Here is an 8,070-nt window from a genome sequence, read left to right on the forward strand (position 1 = left end):
TGCATATATTGCAGCTCTTCACATAATTACTAACATCTTTGTGAATTCCCTTCCAATGGAAAGTTCTTTGGATTAATCTAATTGTCTCATCCCTTCCTGGGTGAGCTCTCATGTCATCGTCGTGCATTAGCTCAATGACCTTGTTTCTTAGACTCTTAGGTACTAACCTTTTGTGCAGTACACCTAGAAATTGACCAAATGGGTCATATTCGTGGCACATCCAAATTAATACGCCATCTATGTCTGTTAGTGCATCTGCGGGACATCCAACCTTCCTACCTAGTTCGGTTAATTCTTGTTGGCTGTGTTTTCGTTCGTTTCTAACGTATTTGAACAGTTCCCTTATATCTTCATCTCTTTCTTGTTCCTTTATGAAATTTTGCCGGGAAAGCTCCTCTGTATAATGCATGGTGAGTACATTTATGTCGTTGCACATTGTTTCATTCTTTTCTTCTTGACTTATCATATTTATACTATCACCTCGTGACACATATCTTGATAATGCATCTGCTACCTTATTCGTCTTCCCAGGGACATATTTCACCTCTATATTGTAATCTTGGGCTGTCATGAACCAACGGGCTCTTCGTCCAGAAAAATTAGGGTTCTTTAGCATTTCTACTGCGGCTGAATGATCCGTGAACACGGTTATCTTGTAACCAAAAATGATATATCTGAAATGCTTTAAAGAGTCTATTATAGCTAGAGACTCGAGGTCTGTTACTGAGTAGTTCACTTCTGAGGGCTTTAATTTCCTACTGTAATAAGCTATGGCATTATACTTATTATCTTGTCTTTGCATTAAACATGCTCCTATACCAATGTGGCTTGCGTCCGTGGCTAAAAAGAATTCTTTGCCAAAGTCTGGGAAGCTAAGTACTGGGGGATGTGTTAATCTTTCCTTCAATTCATCAAATGCTTCTTGCTGCTTGTCTGTCCATGTAAATGAGACGTGTTCCTTTAAAAGTTCAGTTAGTGGGGCGGATATGACTGCAAGTTCCCTATGAACTTGCGGTAAAACCCTGCTAAACCTAAGAATGACTTTACGTCCTTCTTGCACTGAGGTGTAGGATATTCCTTGATTGACTTAATCTTTAAGTCGTTTACTTCTACGCCCTTTTCACTTAGTGTATGCCCAAGGTAGTCTATTTTCCTTTTAAGGAAGTTACATTTCTTCAGTTTAAGCTTCAGGTTGGCTTTTCTTAATCTCTTTAGGACTTCTCTGACTAAGTCTATGTGTTCCTCTATGGTATCTGTTGCTATTACCAAATCATCTATGTAACAGTGTACGTCCTTGCCTAGTAAATCGCCCAAAATTTTATCCATTAATCTTACAAAAGTTACCGGGCTTGACTTTAGACCAAAGGGCATTCTTACATACTGGTATCTGCCGTTACTAGTGGAAAAAGCAGTCAAAGGTTTACTTTCTTCGTCTAGAGGGATTTGCAAGAATCCTTGCAATTAATCTATAGTGGTGAAGTACTTCTTGGAACCCTATCCGTGGCGATAAAAATCCTCCGCATTGACGGCATTGGATAAGGATCATTTTCAGTAATTTGGTTCAATTTTCTGAAATCCACAACTATTCTATAAGTTTTGTCCCTTTTAGGAACTAGCAAAAGTGGAAAAGACCAGGAGGATTTAGATGGTTCTATTATTCCTTGCCTATTCATTCTTTGTACTTCTCTTTCAATGATCTCCTTCTGGGGAAATGTGTGCTACTCTAGAGGCTGGTATGTAAAATTGGCTTTGTGTTTGATGGAATGTCTATCTTGTGCGTTATTTTCGCGTGTATTTCCCAATTTGGTGCGCCGTCTAGAGCGACTATATCGCTATATTCGCACAATAAGTCTATGAATTCTTCTCTAACATGGTTTTCCTTAATGTCCTTTAAATGAGATCCTATCTTAGCTCTTCTCAGTTTTATGTCCTGAGCATAATTTTCATTTCCTTTACTAATTGCTGCTACCGTTTCCCTTTCTACAACTCGTATAGGTATGGAGTATACTTCTGCTAAGCCTATCTCTGTACCTGGTGTTAACTTAACCTTTCCTCCTCTGTTATTGGTAATCTGTAACGCTATTTTGCCCTGTCTGACTTCATGTAAACTAGAAGAATAATGTATTCCGTTTACTTGCGACTTTTCAGTAAGCGTGAGAATTTCCTTTCCCTTCAAAAATTGGATTTAACTGTACATTCTACCCAAGTTACTTTCTTTCCCTGGTGGTTTAAGTCTTAATTCCCTTTCTAACTTTAAATAAGTGCATTGATTTGATTCTAAGAGGTTAATGATCCTGTTGTGAACTCGTGGTGCATTCTGGATATCTTCCCTCCGTCTTATCCTTCTTTAAAATACCTTTCAGTGTGGGATTCTGTTCAGTCTGGGTTCTTTTAATTGACTTGCATATTGGTATTCTAGAAATCACTAGTTGTTCTCTAGGGGCATCAATGCTTATCCCTTGTCTAGCCATAGTTGGATAACCTATCAGCAAATGAGCAAAAGCTAATTGTATATCTCTGGCTACCAGAACATTTCTCTTAGAGCAATTCTTCCTAGCCTAAATGGAAAATCTAACTGTCCAATTACGTGGATATCATTACCCTGGACGTCTGTGATTCTACAATCTACCGCGTTGGTTCAGACTTAAGTGAGGAAAAATACAACCGATACACCTTTTCTGACATTATATTCTTAGGACTACTGTATCAAAGAATGTAACAATAGGTTTCTCTAGACCGACATGGGCTGGAAATAATGGTCTATAATTATATTATTCCCTACATCAACTTTGCTAAAACCTGTGTAGCTGGGCTTAGCCTTGACATTCCGGACGTTCTCTCTGTTATAGAGGAAGATTCATTGTACATAAGACAGAAAATTTTCCCATTGCGTCGTCTGACATTGGCTGAACTGGTTGATACCCTATACTTGCTGTTTGATTAGCATATCTATTTGGGACGGAATCCCTATTTCCTCTAACTGGGGGTGATTGACTATTGTTTCTACTTCTGCCTCTCGACTGAGATCTACCCTCTAGAGCTGAAACAAATTTATTTCTGCATTCTCGAGCACTATGTCCTGTGATCTTATGGAAAGGACAGAAAGCTATCCCTCGGCAGTCACTGGCATAGAATGTCCTCTCTTCTGACAGTTATAAACACGTGACTGTCGAAAAATCCTCCTTGAGAAGATTTACCTGGCATCTTATTCTGATTTCTAGATGGTGTCCTAGATCTATTTGGACCCTTTTCTTTTGTCCTATAGCGACTAAAGGTTTGTATATAGGATTCCCTTCAGGTCTTCTATACCTAGGATTTTTGTTTCCTCCTCTTTCAATCTCTGCTACGTCCATCGGATGTCTTCCCCCACTTACGAGTCATCCTTGCAATACTTCCGTTGGCAGGCTTCCGATCATTATTGCTAGTCTAAATATTTTTTTAACATGACTCATTAGCATTTTCTGCTTGCCTCCTTCTACCTCTATCCAACCTGTGGATTCCATGAAGTTACCCCCATTCATTCATATTGTTATACAGCTGAGAGCTAAACTCTTGATAAGTCTTTCGTCTAACTTAAATTGACGCACTATCCTTGCCAAGCTAGTAACTGGATCTCTTTCACCAACTGTGGAATAAACCTTCCTAAAATACCGTTTCAATTCTTCCCAATTCTTAAGATCTCGGTAAGTCTCGGATTGTGGACATACCGTTCTAAGTTCTCCTCCGGCTTCCAAATCAAGATAACTCTTGGCTTCAATAAGCTTTTCTCTATCTGTCCCCGTTATGCTATCTAGGCGTGTCTCCACTTGCTCTATCCAGTTCTCTAAGTTACAAGCTAACTGACCATCCTTTCTTCCGCAAAATTTAGCTATGTGATTAATCACATGTCCCTTATGTGTTCCCATTACTGCTGCGTTCGAATCGCGGACTCTGTACCTTCCGGCATGGTTAATTTCCTTGTTTGACTTCTCGTGAGCACAGGCGTTCTTACGTTCTGATAAGGAGTCGGTCTCTCCTTTGACCATCGACTCGTTAATGGAAATTTTCTTAAGTACTGAGTATCATTAAAAGTATCAAAGTTATGACAGTAATATCCCAAAAAGAAAATAATAATAACAATAAACTATTTTTACTTAAGTATTCGATCACCCCAAAAAAAATAAAAGAATTTTCCCCAGAAATATTCTCAAAGTCTTACATTACCGATAAGTGATTCTTAAATAACAACAAAAACCCTCTTAACAGTACTGGTAAAACGATACTGAAACTGACCGTAAAGTGTACGCTAACGATAGACCTCCCGTGAATTACCCTTGTTATCCTAAACAAACAAAATAAAAACAAGTAAACATTCACTCGACGTAACAAGTAAAAAGCAAATACTAAAACAAAAAAAATCAAAGTATAAGAAATCACAAAACAACCAAAATCACAAAAAATAACATAAAATGACACAATCAAAATTAAAATTAAAATTTAAAGTTATTGGTTAGTAAATACAAATGTTCGGGAAAAGGTCTTAGTAGCTGATTAGTTATAATTAGTAAAATAAGAAATATCCGTAAAGTTTCGTTGCCAAAAAAAAAAAAGGATCAGTGTGAAAATCCTTTAATCTTGAAATACCCAGAAATTGTTGTAAGAACGAAATGTTAATCGCGTAATTTACTTTTAATAAAGTTTAATGTTATGTAAGTGTGGGGACATTTATTTGGACTTAACTTCTTTCGTCGTCTTCGACACCCGGGTTTGCGTCTGACCGCTTGCGTTTGCCTACCAGCGCGTTGAATGATGTGTTGGTTCCCCCTCTCTCTCTCGATTGCGTTGACTGTTGCGTTTTCGGGATTATGTTTTCTTTCCTCTTGATATATTCTTTACGCTTTCGATATCTTGTTCTTCTAGTGGAAGTTCTTTCACTGTTCTTCGGAGTGGAGTTTTTCTTCGCAAAGTGTGGGTGGCTTTTTTTTTTTGGAGCGCTTTTATTGTTACGACTCGATAACTGTCTTTGAGTTTGGGGAAGCACTGGTAACTGTCTTAGGGGAGAACTTTCTTTTTCGAGTGGCGTGAATGGATTGAAATCTCTTATGCCGACACTAAACTTTTGATTCTGTTTCGCGGCCGCTGTCTTTAACTGTCATTCGTGTCTTCGTATCACGTCGCTAATCACCATTTCTTTGCTGTGTCTTTATCTCTTCCTATCCTTACCGCTCGACATCAATTAATCTTGTCACTATATCAATCTTTATCTCATCGTATCCCACCGCTGCCACCAATTAATCTGTGACGGTACTTACTTTTCTGCGCACAGCTCTAAGGTAACGTGTGCCGTGGAGGCTGTACTTTGGGGAATTTGGCTTATATAAATTCTTCTTGTCTTGCTCAATGTTCTTAATCTGGAATTCGTTAAAAGGGTTCTAATTTTGGATGAGAAATGAAATTGATATACATTTACGTTTTTATTCTTTGTTTAGGGGTTCTTACAAATGTTTTTCCACCTTCTGAGTTACTGGGCTCTTGGACTGATAAAAAACTAATTGGCACTTGTTGCAATTACGAGTCTATAGGCACGAGGGAATTTTACTGAGTATTGATTGTCACCTTCACTGTCTTTGATTGATTCGCACACCACACTTTTGCACCTGTTCTTCTTCTGGGGATTCTTCTGTCTTTATTTCTCTCTTCTTCTCGCCTGTTGCTGCGCCACTGGTTCTCCCTCGTTCCCCCCTCTTTGTCGTTATCTTCTCTCGACTTCTCTGTTCCCTTTTTTCTCTGCTCTCCCTTCTTCTCTCTCTGTCTGCCCTTTTTGTTAGGATGGAATCTCCTTAGCACCGCCTTTGGATTTTTCGGATACTGACTGGGTGTGGCATTTTCTGAAAGACTTTTTGTGTCTTAGTGGCTACAGACATTATACAAGACCGCCTTCCTGTCATGTCTTTTACAATGATTCGTAGGCTTTGAATTTGTATATGCCTCCTTCTTCATGTCCTGGCTTCTTGGGGGCGTATCCCTTTAGTAACCTCATAGGTCATTCGTTGATACACATTCCTGGGGTATCCCACTGATCTGGTTCTGCTTCTTGATTCGTCAAAGTCTATAGGTCTATCATGAAAGGGTGGAGCACTTAAGAGTTCGGCACTACCCCTCCTTTGAACAACGGGTCATAGAATTCCTTTTTTAACCATATGCCAGATGGCTCTCTCTGACCTGTTCACGAAGGGAACGGCGATTAGTCATAGGCGCTAATGAGAGTAGTTTCCAATTTCTCGAATATGCCTGGGCAATATCCCTCGTCGGCTATAATCTCTTGTTGGTCACTAATCGCTGGTACGAACAGAGGCTTTTTGGGGGAGATGAAAACCAGATGTCTAATGGCTAAAAGCCTAATGTTTGGAGTAACAAAATCCCTTCGCTAAGAAAAATCATTATCTTATTCCTTTCCCTTTTTCTTCTCTATTATCCGTTTCGTGCCTTTTTCTTAAGTATTATTAAGTTATTGCCTTTTGTAATAACGGACCACTGTGCCACACTATACATATAATATATAATATATATATATATATATATATATATATATATATATATATTATATATATATTATCTATCTATTATATCGTAATATATAGATTATATATATAATATATATATATATAGATATATATATATATATATATAGATATTATTATATATATCATATTAATATATAGATATATATATATCTATAATGTCCCGGTTTACAGCTGTTATATAATATATATATATATTATATATAATTTAATACGTATATATATATATATCTTATATATAACTATATATATAGATATATATATATAGTATATATTATATATATATAGATATATATAGGAATAGAATAATATATATACATATATAATAGATATATATATATATATATATATATATATATATATAATTATAGATTATATACTATCTATATAGATAATATTATATATATTAGATATATTAATATATTATAATAGATATTCTATATTAAATATATATATATATATATAAATATATGTTATATATATATATTATATATATATATATAGATATATATATACATATATATTATATCTATATTATATATTATATATATATATATTATATATATTATATATATATATATATATATATATAGATAATAATATATAGTGTATATTTATATATCTATATATTATATAAATATATATTATATACTATATATATATTAATATTATATATATAAATATATATATATATATATATATTATTAATATGTATGTATATAACATACATATAATAATATATAATATATATAATATAAAATATATATATTATATATATATATTATATATATATCTTATAGGATCAGATAGATAGATATATATATATAATATATATATATCTATATATATATATATATAATAAATACAAACCTATAATATATATATATATATATATAATATATATATATATAGATATATAGATTATATATACATATATAATAGTATATATATATATATATATTATATATATATATATATATATACTATATATGTGTGTATAATAGGATATAGATTATATATAATATCTATATCTCTTACTCTCTCTATATATTTATGTATGTATATACATATATATATATTATATATATATATAGATATATATATATATATATATCTTATTTATATATATATATATATTATATAGATATATACTATATAATATATGTATATATGTATTTATATATACATATATATATATATATATATATATATATATATATATATATATATATATATATATAGACTCATATATATATATATATATATTTGTTATATATATATATATATATATATATATATATATATATAGACTGTGTTTTTATTTGAAAGGAATTCAAAGTCAAGTCCCTGTTACCTTGTCTGAATCGTTCTTGATGGGAATCCTGATCTGATTCCACGGTGGTGGTATTTTCGCCACTAACAAGTGGTTGCTCGTGTGAAAGAAGAGACCTTGTGTACAAGACCATCAGACGCCGAACTAAGTATTTCAACGCCTGAGCAAAGTGGCTTT

Source organism: Macrobrachium nipponense, chromosome 5 (assembly GCF_015104395.2).
Source record: "Macrobrachium nipponense isolate FS-2020 chromosome 5, ASM1510439v2, whole genome shotgun sequence".
Taxonomy (NCBI): domain Eukaryota; kingdom Metazoa; phylum Arthropoda; class Malacostraca; order Decapoda; family Palaemonidae; genus Macrobrachium; species Macrobrachium nipponense.